This window comes from Amblyraja radiata, chromosome 9 (assembly GCF_010909765.2).
Source record: "Amblyraja radiata isolate CabotCenter1 chromosome 9, sAmbRad1.1.pri, whole genome shotgun sequence".
Lineage (NCBI taxonomy): Eukaryota > Metazoa > Chordata > Chondrichthyes > Rajiformes > Rajidae > Amblyraja > Amblyraja radiata.
The window spans coordinates 4489052-4503464 of record NC_045964.1 but is presented as its reverse complement, the minus strand read 5'-3'; positions in this window follow the sequence as shown (position 1 = coordinate 4503464).

The following is a 14413-nucleotide window of genomic DNA, read 5'->3' as shown; positions in this document are numbered from 1 at the left end:
AAACCTGGCTCAGACAAAACTCTGATTATTAATAACCACTTTCTGTTATTTGCACTTTACCAGTTTATTTATTCATGTGTGTATATATTTATATCATGGTATATGGACACATTTATCTGTTTTGTAGTAAATGCCTACTATTTTCTGTGTGCTTAAGCAAAGCAAGAATTTCATTGTCCTATACAGGGACACATGACAATAAACTCACTTGAACTTGAACTTGTATGTGGCCGCTCTCTGGCAATGGAGAACCAGAACAGAAAGCTCAGTATGGGAATAGCAATTCTGGTAATTACTGTTGAAGGCAGATCCTGTGGCATCAGGGTCCAAGAATAACTGATATTTTTAGTTCAATGTTGAATCAGAGAGTCCAAACGTACAGAATTAAAGAGAGATTGGATTAAAAGTGGCCTGAAAGAGACAAAAAGAGTTCCTATTCTGACAATTCAATACATGTTGAAGTTAGTTTTCAATGTGGCAGATGTTGATGACGGTAATTGAAATGCACCATTGTTCTTTCTGTGGATTGTAACCTTCATGTGGAAGAGAGGTTTGTATTATACCTGATTATGGTGTTGTTTATACTCCAACATTCCTGTTGGGTTGCCAATGGAGGCAAGTTCAAAAGAGAGATTGCTCTGATTCTTAAGAGCTTAACAGCAGGTTTCTAAGGTTTTTTTATTGCCATGTTTACTGAGGTACGGTGAAAGAGCTATTGAATATATTTGAAAGGGGAGACAGAAGTCAAGATCCTACTTTGGTGCAACTTACTGATGAACATAATTGTGCATGTGAAATTGCTAGAATGTTGCCAGTTTATGTATAAATAATTATGAATACAGTTATTATTTCCACAGTTAAATTCAGTCTACTAAGTTACATAAGTAGACCATGAGAACCCTTCTCTGTTGTCTCCATGTCTTTCAAATACATATCAGGGGTTAGGTATGTTACCATGAGAGGAAGTGGGCATGGTAAATAGGACAAAAAATGATTTAAAACATGGCAAAGATGAAATCTCCATGATATTGCAGTTACTTGCATAGATTATTAACACACGAATATATGCTGTACCGCCCAGAAAACGGGTAATTTCAAGGCAACCGCGTTTTGCTGGGCGTCAAGGTTTTTGGCGGCGTTCGTGTTGAACATCCGAAAAACCGTTCGGACCGGTGGGATCACCACTATAGCGAGACCAGGCAGGTTGAGTTGAGTAATTTTTATTATCAATAGCAAACGGTAACAAAACTCAGTAACACGCGTGCCTGACTAGCTAAAGCGAATATAGCTCCTGTTGCTGGGAGGAGCGCTGACGACTGATTTGAAAGCCCGCCAACGAACCCCCCTCGGTCACATGATCGAGCCAACCAATGACGAGGGTTCTGACCTCCCCAAACCACCACTAGGTGCCGCTACAAGAAAAAAATATTTTTATACAGTGCCTCCATCAGGGAAAAAATCCCAATATGCTACACATGACTTGCCGAATAAAGTAACCTCCTTTCATGTGAGGTGTAATTTATAAAGTCAGGGAAGGAAGAAGTTAAACTGTTCTACAATTGAGCACCTTGAGTATTAGAAAGGCGCTATATAAATCCCATCCATTATTACAATTGGACTCTGAACACCGGAAAAGCAATTTTTCATGACCATCTTATTAGAAAGCTATTAGGTTTGACAATAGTTGCATACAATTTAAGAACATTTAAAAAAGCAGTTATCATAACTCGCGTGGCTTATATGAAAGAATAATTCTAATCTAAATAAATACATTACACATAATCAAACAGCTTTGTAGAAATAAGTTGTGGTCTGCACTGGAGCCTTGGAAGACATGGAAAGTGTAATAGCAATGTAATTAGCATTGTTCTAAGGGTTTGATTTAGTGAATTAAACATTTCATGTACCAGCATACATTTTCTATGATGATATTAAATATATATTAAATCTAATTGAATTATTTATGTACATTAGGAAATCCTTCATCTTCATTCATATTTTTGGAATGCATACGTTGTTGTCAAAGCCAACATTTATTTCTCATCTCCAGCGAAGGTACTCCCATGATGTGTTCAAGGATGTAAACAGACCCATGGTGAGATAACAGCAATATATTCCCAAATCATTGATTCCTGTGTGACTCCAGAGCCCAGTAATGTGTTTGACTTGTAACTGTGCTCTGAAATGGCATATGAAACCATACAAATCAAGGGACATACGTGGTGGAAATTGTGTGCTGTTTTGGCCATTGCATTTAGCGTTGACCTTCTCTACAGTTTATGCTGCCTCATGAAATCAGCCAAGGGCCATTTTCATCCCAGTCATTCCCTCTTCTTCCCTCTCCTGTCAGGCAGAAGATACCAAGCTTGAAAACATGTTGCACCAGCATCTTCCCTGCTGTTATCAAACTACCGAATGGTACCCTCATAAGTTAGTGTGTAATTCTGATCTCCGAACCTACCTTGTTGCTGAGCTAGCACTTTATTTTATCTGCACTTTCTCAATAACTGCAAAGCTAAAAGACTGTAACACAATATCCAGCAATTTTTTTTCCTTTGCATTACCTGTCGTATCTCTGTATGGCTCGATTGTGCTCGTGTATAGTATGTTCTAACTGGATAGCAGGTAAAGTTTTTTTTGCTGTACATTCTAATATTACCATGGCATCCGAATGCTGTGAATTTTTTTTTAAATTAAAGTTTATCTGCTCTCATCAGATTTATATTTTAAAATCTTGTTGGAGGGATCTGATAGATTATAATCCTGCTTGACTTGACTTTATGCATGAGTCTCTGTTTAAGAGTGCCATCTGCTGATACTTTGAGGTGAATACAGTAAAACGTGAGTAAGGCAATGCACTCTGGCCTTTGGTGCTACACCATCAGATTTATAGGATTATGTCCCAATACAGATCTTGATTTTTCTTTTTCAATGCCCATCCCCTTCTATGGAACTTTTTTTTAAAATTTCTAACTTTTCTCAGTTATTGACTTGAAATGTGAATTTTGATCTTCTCTGCCGATACTGCCTCATCTGCTGAGTATTTCTAACACATTCTGGTTATATTTCAGATTTCTAACCTAGTAACAGTTTGGATTATTGTTTTACTTCTCTCTAGCATGATACCTTTGCTGTTATATTCTATGTCTTAACCAATAAAGGAAAGTATCTTGTATTTCTCAACTATCCTATCTATCCTCCCTGCTTCCTTAAGAGATCCCTGGGCAAATACAACAAAATTGATTTTTTTTTACACTTCTTTGTTTTCTATATTTGTCATATATTCCTCTGCCTTGCGTGTCAGTCCTAAATTCATTATTGTCCAGCAGGAGGGATATAAAAGTCTATGGCTCCAGGATCAACCTATTGTACTCCCTGTACACACATGACTGTGTGGCTAGGTTCAGCTCCAACTCAATAATTAAGTTTGCTGATGACACTGTGCTGGTGGGCCTGATTTCAGACAATGACGAGAAGGCCTACCGGGAGGAGGTGGCTGATCTAGCACTCTGGTGCCAGGACAACAGCCTTCTCTTGAACATCAAAAAAACGAAGGAGCTGATCGTGGACTTTAGGAGGGCACATCATCCGAGGACGTACACTCCATTGAGGATAAATGGGGATCCTGTGGATAGGGTGAACTGTTTTAAATATCTGGGAGTCCACATCTCCGAGGATATGACATGGGCATCACATGCCTCAGCACTCGTGAGTAAGGCAAGGCAGCGCCTTTACCACCTCAGGCAATTGAGGAAATTCAGAGTGTCTCCGAGGATCCTCCAGTGCTTCTACGCAGCGGCGGTGGAAAGCATCTTGTCCGGAAATATTACCATCTGGTTTGGGAATTGCTCTGCCAAGGACAAGAAGGCTCTGCAGAGAGTAGTGCGTTCGGCCGAACGCACTATGGGAACTTCACTCGCCCCCCTGCAGGAACTATATAACAGGAGGTGCAACTCCAGAGCAAATAAAATCATGGGAGACCCCTTCCACCCCTGCAACGGACTGTTCCAGCTGCTACGGTCAGGCAAACGCCTCCGTTGCCATGCGGTGAGAACGGAGAGGTTGAGAAGGAGTTTCTTCCCAGAGGCCATTCGGACTGTAAACGCCTATCTCACCAGGGACTAACTCTGCTGAACGTTTTTCCTTCCATTATTTATTATGTAAAAGAATATGTGGGTTATGATTGTGTTTATAGTTTGTTTGGTTGTTTGGTTGTTTGTCTTTTGCACAAAAGTCCGCGAGCATTGCCACTTTCATTTCACTGCACATCTCGTATGTGTATGTGACAAATAAACTTGACTTGACTTCAGCCACCTCAAGACCCACAGAATTGATCCATCAAAAGGTGCAATCATTCTCTGAGTGATCACTGATCATGATGACTTTCATGTTCTACAATCTTTCTCTTGGTTTTGAACAATATCATATTTGCACTTTTCCAGTCCTCTGGCACCATGCCAATAGCCAAGGACAGTTGCAAAATGATAGTTATAATCTGTAATTTTCTCCATTCTTTTATTGGGCCTGCTGATTTATCCATTTTTCTAAGATGCTTCTTTCCCCTCTCATTCTCCCTTGTCATTTCTACAATGCCTTCTTCTGTAAAGACAGCAACAAGTTATTTCTATCCCCATCTTTCACCTCAAGTGTCATGCCACTATTTTGGTCTTTAATCTGACCCATTCCTTTGTTATTACCTTTCCCTCCATGTATTCGTAAACCATTTTAGGATTTATTTATTTTTTAGTGCCAATATATTTGGTATATTCCCTCATTTTATGAATTTCCTTTTTGAGTACCGGTATTTAATATTCATCAAAAGCTTTGTTTTTGCCTTGCCCTATCTGTTCCTTAATTGTGGTCTAGGTTGAGAATTGTGATTCTCCATTTTCAATTATTAAGTACATGGGTTGTCAGATTCCTCAGTAAACTACTGGGTGAAAATTTCCCACTGTTTCCTCTAGTGTTGGACATTTCCACCCGTGGAAAAAGGTTCTGACTGTCTACCTTATTTATGCCTCTCATAATTTTATATACTTCTATCAAGTCTCACCTCAATCTCTGACATTCCAGAGAAAACAATTCAAGTCTATCCAATTCTTCCTGTAGCTGAAACCCTCAAATCCAAGCAGCATTCTCTTCTGCACCCTCTCCAAAGCCTCCACCTCTTCCCTGTAATGGGGCGATCAGAACTGCATGCTACACTCCCAATACAGCCCAATGAAAGTCCTATAGAAGGTGGAGTAACTCAACGGGACAGGTAGCATCTCTGGAGAGAAGGAATGGGTGACGTTTCGAGTCACCCATTCCTTCTCTCCAGAGATGCTGCCTGTCCCACTGAGTTACTCCAGCATTGTGTCTACCTTTGATTTAAGCCAGCATCTGCAGTTCTTTCCTGCACATAAAGTCCTATAGAGCTGCATTGTGACTTCCTGACTCTTGTATTCAATGCCCCTACCATATGCTTGCTCTACCACCCTAACTACATGTGCTGCCACCTTTAGTGAGCTATGAAATTGGACTCCAAGATTCCTCTGCACACCAATGCCATTAGGGGTCTTGCCATTACTATACTTTCTCCTTACATTCAACCTCTCAAAGTGAAACACCTCACAATTTCTCGGTTAAACTCCATCTGCCATTTCTCAGCCATTTCTGTGATTTACCTTCAAGGAATAGCTTTAGTTCAATCTTACCAAATCAATTTCCAACCAAATAAAATTAGCTATATCCAAATTTAGAACTGTTGCTCCTGGCCTTTGTCATAACTATGCTAAATCTAAGATAGACACAAAATGCTGGAGTAACTCGGCGGGCCAGGCAGCATCTCTGGAGAGAAGGAATTGGTGACGTTTCGAGTCGAGACCCTTCTTCAGGCTGATGTCATGGAATTGGGCGGTACAGAGATAATATGTAGTCAGAGACAGTAAGACTGGCAGGAGAACTGGGAAGGGGGAGGGGATGGAGAGAGAGGAAAAGCAAGGGCTACTTGAAGTTAGAGTAGTCAATGTTCATACCGCTGGGGTGGATGCTACCCAAGCGAAATAGCTACCCGTATATAGATGAGGCTCTCACCAGGTTCTCTTCTACACCCCGTAACTCCACCCCCACTCATAACAAGGGCAGAGTCCTACTTGTCCTCATCTTCCACCCAACCAGCCGTCACATACAACAGATAATCATCCAACATTTTCGCCATCTCCAACGGGATCCCACCACTAGCCACATCTTCCCATCTCCTCCCCTTTCGGCTTTCCGCAGAGACCACTCCCTCGTAACTCCCTGATCAATTTGTCCCTTTCCCACCCAAACCACCCCCTCCCCTGGTACTTTCCCTGGCATCTGCAAGAAATGCTACACTTGTCGGTTTACCTCCCCCCTTGACTCCATCCAAGGACCTAAACAGTCTTTCCAGGTGCGACAGAGGTTCACCTGCACCTCCTCCAACCTCATCTATTGCATCCGCTGCTCTAGGTGTTAACTGCTCTACATCAGTGAGACCAAGCGTAGGCTTGGCGATCGCTTCACCCAACACCTCCGCTCAGTTCGCAATTACCAACATGATCTCCCAGTGGCTCAGCACTTCAACTCCCCCTCCCATTCCGAATCCGACCTTTCTGTCCTGGGCCTCCTCCATGGCCAGAGTGAGTCCCAGCGTAAATTGGAGGACCCGAAATGTCACCTATTCCTTCGCTCCATAGATGCTGCCTCACCCGCTGAGTTTCTCCAGCATTTTTATCTACAAGCGGAATATGAGGTGCTGTGCCTGTAATTTGCGCAGGGCCTCACTCTGACAATGGAGGAGGCCTAGGACAGAAAGGTCAGTGTGGGAATGGGAGGAGGAATTAAAGTTTTGAGCAACCGGGAGATCAGGTAGGTTTAGAGTTAGCAGAGGTGTTCAGCGAAACGATCGCCAAGCTTGCGTTTGGTCTCGCCGATATACAGGAGTCCACACCTGGAACAGCAGATACAGTAGATGAGGTTGCAGGAGGTGCAAGTGAACCTCTGCCTCACCTGAAACGACTTTCGGGGTCCTTGGACGGAGTCGAGGGGAGGTATAGAGACAGGTGTTGCATCTCCTGCGGTTGCAGGGGAAAGTAAATGCTAAATCTAAATCGTTATTACTTTTTAACCCCCAAATTCATTAGATAGCATGCAAAAATGTTATTAGATACAAGGTGTTCTTTCAACTTTGGTATAAGTGTATTTCCTTAAAAGTATTCAAAAACAAGCTTGCTGCGTTCCAATGTATGCAGTTTATGCATCAAGTTAAAAACATAAGTTGTATGAAAATGCAGGGAATGGTGGAATATGGATTTTGTGTAGGTAGACAAGAGATTGTCTTGACATCATGTACAGCACAGACATTGTGGGCCAAAGGGCCTGTTGTTGTACAACACTGTTCTATGTTCAATATCCAAAATCTTGTGCTTAATCCCTGCTAGATGAAGGCATAGAAACATAGAAACATAGAAATTAGGTGCAGGAGTAGGCCATTCGGCCCTTCGAGCCTGCACCGCCATTCAATATGATCATGGCTGATCATCCAACTCAGTATCCCGTACCTGCCTTCTCTCCATACCCTCTGATCCCCTTAGCCACAAGGGCCACATCTAACTCCCTCTTAAATATAGCCAATGAACTGGCCTCAACTACCCTCTGTGGCAGAGAGTTCCAGAGATTCACCACTCTCTGTGTGAAAAAAGTTTTTCTCATCTCGGTTTTAAAGGATTTCCCCCTTATCCTTAAGCTGTGACCCCTTGTCCTAGACTTCCCCAACATCGGGAACAATCTTCCTGCATCTAGCCTGTCCAACCCCTTAAGAATTTTGTAAGTTTTGTAAGGCATGTATGCCAAACGTCATCCTCACCACTTTTTCTACCTCTGTCTCCACTTTCAGGGAACTATGTACTTGCTTACTGTTAGGTCCTACGTCTTACTCTTCTGCAACTTCCACCACCCTATTATTTACTGTGCAATTCCTGTTCTGGTTTAATGTACCAAAATTCGATATTTAGCATGTGTCCAAGTTAAGCTCAATCTGCCATTCCTTGGCCCACTTTGCCAGTTGATCTAGATCCTGTGGTCATCTTGGATAACCAATTTTGAAGTCATCCGCAAATTGATTAATCATGCAATCATTAATGTGGATGACAAACGACAGTGGACCCAGCACCTATCTCTGAGGATCAGATTCAAGTTTTGTATCAAGCTACCAGCTATGATATCTACAAGAACAGTCCAAGAATGAAGAATTTCAGCAACCTAACGGGACTGGAGAAACGGGGTGGGGGGATTACTGTTGCATTGTGTGAATTAAAAATTGGGTATGGTGAATATAGTAGGTAGAAAGTGTTCCAGTTAGCAGATTTTTCAAAGGTCCAAAGAATGCATTTAAAGAGGCAGTTTTTGCATAGATTGATTACAACTTGGAATAAATTGTGTGCAGGAAGGAATTTCAGATGGTGGTTTAAACACAAAAAGCTGGAGTAACTCAACGTGACATGCAGCATCTCTGGAGAGAAGGAATGGGTGATGTTTTGGCTCTGAAGAAGGGTCTTAAAGCCCACCGTTTCTTCCTCGACCATCCAATTTCCCTCTACTAACACTCTACTCCGCCTAGCGGAGGTGGTCCTCGCCTTCAACAACTTTGACTCCTCCCACTTCCTCCAAGTCCAAGGCGTAGCTATGGGCACCTGCATGGGCCCCAGCTATGCCTGCCTCTTTGAAGGGTACATTGAACAATCCCTGTTCCAGGCGTACACATGCCCTATCCCCACACTCTGTCGCGGTTACATTGATGACTGCATTGGTGCTACCTCCTGCACCCATGCAAAACTCATGGACTTCATCAACTTCACCACCAATTATCATCCTGCACTCAAATTTACTTGGACCATCTCCGACACCTCCCTCCCCTTTCTTGATCTCAGTCTTCACCGCAGGAAATAGACTAATGACTGACGTCTATTACAAACCCACTGACTCGCACAACTATCTCGACTACACCTCTTCCAACCCTGCTTCCGGCAAAGACTCTATCCCCTACTCCCTATTCCTCCGTCAATGCCGCATCCAAGATAAGATGTTCCATACTAGGTCATCCAAGATGTCCTAATTCTTTAGGGAATGGCGGTTCCTCTCTCCCATCATAGACGAGGCCCACACTCGTGTCTCCTTGGTACCCTGCAGCTCTGCCCTTGCTCCCCTCCCCATAGTCGCAAGAGACAGAGTCCTCCTAGTCCTTACCTTCCACACCATCAGCCGTCGCATACAACACATAATCCTCTGAAATTTCCACCACCTCCAACGGGACCCCACCACCAGCCACATTTTCCCATCTCCAACCCTTTCCGCCTTCCACAGAGACTGTTGCCTCTGCAACTCCCTGGTTAACTCATTCCTTCCCACCAAAACCACCCCCTCCCCAGGTATCTTGCCCTGCAACCACGGAAGATGCAACAACTGTCACTATACCTCCTCCCTCGACTCTGTCCAGGGACCTCGACAGTCCTTTCAGATTAGGCAGAGGTTCACTTGCACCTCCTCCAACCTCATCTACTGTATCCGTTGTTCAAGATGTGGACTCTTATACATCGGTGAGACCAAACGCAGACTGGGCGATCGTTTCGCTGAACACCTTCGCTCAGCCCGCCTGAACCTACCTGATCTCCCAGTTGCTGGACACTTTAATTCTCCTTCCCATTCCAACACAGACCTTTCTGTCCTAGGTCTCCTCTATTGTCAGAGTGAGGCTAAACGCAAATTGGAAGAACAGCATCGCATATTTCGCTTGGGCAGCTTACTGCCCACTGGTATGAATATTGATTTCTCTCACTTCAGGTAGCCCCAGCATTCCCTCTCTCTCTCTATTCCATTCCAGTATGTCATCGTTATGACTTGTAAAAAAAGTTTCCAATGTTTTACCAATTTCTCTGTGTAAGATAAAAACACTTCCAGAAAATTGTTTGTGCTCCTGATTTTGGTGGTGCCCTCCTGCATTGTCTTCAAAGTAACCCAACATTTATGATACGAGGAACCTAGGAACTAAAGTACCATCGACCAACCCAGTCAAGAATCTCCAAAATAAAAGATTCCAGGATTGTTACAACTGTGGCTATTTTCTGGAGTTAACCATTCCTCAGTTGCACATCTCTGAAGATCTCTCCTGGTCCGAGAACACTGATGCTATTATAAAGAAAGCACATCAGCGCCTCTACATCCTGAGATGATTACGGAGAGTTGGTATATCAAGGAGGACTCTCTCTAACTTCTACAGGTGCACAGTAGAGAGCATGCTGACTGGTTGCACCGTGGCTTGGTTCGGCAACTTGAGTGCCCAGGAACGAAAAAGACTACAAAAAGTAGTAAACACTGCCCAGTCCATCATCTGCTCTGACCTGCCTACCATCGAGGGGATCTATCGCAGTCGCTGCCTCAAAAAGGCTGGCAGCATCATCAAGGACCCACATCATCCTGGCCACACTCATCTCCCCGCTACCTTCAGGTAAAAGGTACAGGAGCCTGAAGATTGCAACGTCCAGGTTCAGAAACAGCTACTTCCCCACAGCCATCAGGATATTGAACTCAACTCAAACAAAACTCAGAACATTAATAGCCCATTATCTGTTTATTTGCACTTTTTCTGTTTTATTTTTTCATGTGTGTATACAATGGTATATGGACACACTGATCTGTTCTGTATTCATGCCTTCTATATTCAGTTGTGCTGAAGCAAAGCATGAATTTCATTGTCCTATCTGGGACACATGACAATAAACTCTTGAATCTAAACCATAACCATATAACAATTACAGGCCATCTCGACCCTACAAGTCCGTGCCGAACAATTATTTTCCCCTAGTCCCATCTACCTGCACTCAGACCATAACCCTCCATTCCTTTCCCATCCATATACCTATCCAATTTATTTTTAAATGATAAAATCGAACCTGCCTCCACTGGAAGCTCATTCCACACAGCTACCACTCTCTGAGTAAAGAAGTTCCCCCTCATGTTACCCCTAAACTTCTGTCCCTTAATTCTGAAGTCATGTCCTCTTGTTTGAATCTTCCCTACTCTCAATGGGAAAAGCTTGTCCACATCAACTCTGTCTATCCCACTCATCATTTTAAAGACCTCTATCAAGTCCCCCCTTAACCTTCTGCGCTCCAGAGAATAAAGACCTAACTTATTCGACTTTCTCTGTAACTTAGTTGCTGAAACCCAGGCAATATTCTAGTAAATCTCCTCTGTACGCTCTCTATTTTGTTGACATCCTTCCTATAATTGGGTGACCAAAATTGTACACCATACTCCAGAATTGGTCTCACCAATGCCTTATACAATTTTAAAATTACATCCCAACTTCTGTACTCAATGCTCTGATTTATAAAGGCTAGCATACCAAAAGCTTTCTTTACCACCCTATCTACATGAGATTCCACCTTCAGGGAACTATGTTATTCCTAGATCCCTCTGTTCAACTGCATTCTTCAATTCGCTACCATTTACCATGTACATCCTATTTTGATTTGTCCTGCCAAGATGTAGCACCTCACACTTATCAGCATTAAACTCCATCTGCCATCTTTCAGCCCATTCTTCCAAATGGCCTAAATCTCTCTGTAGACTTTGGAAATCTACTTCATTATCCACAACACCACCTATCTTAGTATCATCTGCATACTTACTAATCCAATTTACCACATCTTCATCCAGATCATTGATGTACATGACAAACAACAGTGGACCCAACACAGATCCCTGAGGCACCCCACTAGTCACCTGCCTCCAACCTGACAAACAGCCATCCACCATTACTCTCTGGCGTCTCCCATTCAGCCACTGTTGAATCCATCTTGCTACTCCTGCATTTATACCCAACAATTGAACCTTCTTAACCAACCTTCCATGAGGAACCTTGTCAAAGGCCTTACTAAAGTCCATATAGACAACATCCACTGCTTTACCCTCATCAATTTCCCTAGTAACCTCTTCAAAAAATTCAAGAAGATTAGTCAAACATGACCTTCCAGGCACAAATCCATGTTGACTGTTCCTAATCAGACCCAGTTTATCCAGATGCTTATATATATTATCTCTAAGTATCTTTACCATTAATTTGCCCACCACTGAAGTCAAACTAACAGGTCTATAATTGCTAGGTTTACTCTTAGAGCCCTTTTTAAACAATGGAACAACATGCGCAGAACGCCAATCCTCGGGCACTATTCCCATTTCTAATGACATTTGAAATATTTCTGTCATAGCCCCTGCTATTTCTACACTAACTTCCCTCAATGTCCAAGGGAATATCCTGTCAGGACCTGGAGACTTATCCACTTTTATATTTTTCAAAAGTGTCAGTACTTCTTTTTCTTTGAATCTCATAGTATCCATAGCTACTCTACTTGTTTCCCTTACCTCACATAATTCAATATCCTTTATATCTTGATTTCTTTGAAGACCTGTTAGAAAGTTCATATCCTACGATCAGAATCTCCTGGAATATGACATCATATATTTAACAGTTATTTGCATAACAATATATTTAGTCCATGCACCCATTCCTTACCTGTTGCATTGTAAATAATTTTCTTTCGGGTACTCATCTAATTCCTTTTGATCCCACAACATCAATCTTATGGAATGAGTTCATGATTTTTCATGGAATTGAATTTTTTCTTTCTAAGTGTTTGCATTTCTCGTGAATATCACGGCAGCTCCATTGGACCACATGGTAGCCTTCAGCTCCGATGTTTTTTGCTGTACTACTCAAGTGCTGAAGAAACATTGATCTGATTATGGTCCTTCTCCCATTCCCGCCTTAGCTGACAGGTCCGTCTATTTTTTGCAACTTAAGTGGATAGTGAGTAGTGGATTGTTTCAGATCTGCAATATATTTCTGTGTGGTTCCACTTCTGGAGTACACTAACTTTACTTTTGTTTTACTTGTCCTACCTGGGAACAATTCAGCAGCACTTTCAACAATGTTGGCCTTCCTACTCACTTGCACCCATCCTGGACTTGACTGCTTCCAAGTTATGCCTATTGCTTCCTTCTTTCCCTCACTTGGGTTTCCTTGGTATAGCCCATTGAAGCATTTGTCACAACTCAATGAGTGCAATATTATTTTCTCACCAATCTTCTCACTCAACATATCTTCTGATGGATAATTTTGCTGGTCATAGAGTGATACCTTGTGGAAACGTGTCCTTCGGCCCAACTCAAACCGGCCAACATGTCCCAGCTTCACTAATCCCACCTGTCAGCATTTGGTCCATATCCCTCCAAAACTGTCCTATCCATGTACATGTCTAACTGATTCTTAAATGTTGGGACTCAACTGCCTCCTGCCTCAACTACCGCCTCCAGCAGCTTGTTCCGTACATCCACCACCCTTTGTGTGAAAATGTTACCCCTCAGATTCCTATTAAATCTTTTCCCTTTCACATTAAAGCTATATCCTCTGGTCCTTGATTCACCTGCTCTGGGCAAGAGACTGTGCATCTACCCGATCTATTCCTCTCATGATCTTATACACCTCATCCTCCTGTGCCCCAAGGAGTCCCAGCCTACTCAACCTCTGCCTATAGCTCAGATCCTCTAGTCCTGGCAACATCCTCATAAATCTTCTCTGTATCCTTTCCAGCTTGACAACATCTTTCCTATAACACAGTGCCCAGAACTGAACACAATACTATAAATGTGGCCTCACCAATGCTTATACAATTGCTACATGACCTCCCAACTTTTTATACTCAATAGTCTCAGGCCCGTACAAAGCTTTTCAAAAAGGGGGGTGGCATGACAGGATTACAAAAAACTTAATGTGAAATAATGTGTGCGCTGCACACATCACGAGCATGAAGCGTGAAGTCCCTCGATGCCGGGGTCCAGGGCCCGCTTAAGGGCCCTGGAAGCTCAGGGGTTTTAGATGCTCTCTGATCCATTCTGAGCCTTGTTTTGGAGCATTTTTGTACCAAATTTATGACCAATATTTCAGAAATGAACAGGAATCTGAGGTAGCTTTTTCACACAAAGGGTGCTGGGTGTATGTAACGAGCTGCCAGAGGAGGTAGTTAAGACTGAGACTATCCTAATGTTTAAGAGACATTTGGACACGTACACGGATAGGACAGATTTAGATGGATATGGGCCAAACGCGTGTGAGTGGGACTAGTGTAGATGGGACATGTCGGTCGGTGTGGGCAAGTTGGGCTGAAGGGCCTGTTTTCACACTGCATCATTCTATGACTAAAAAGTGAAGAAGAAAAATGCATGTAGATAAGTAGAGCAGATTTGAAAGAGGAGTGAAATGTAAAGGCAGAGAGAGGTTTATGGGTGGAAAGGAACATAGGAAAGGAGGGGGAGAGTGGGCTTGGGCAGATGGGTGAAGGGAAAATAGTCA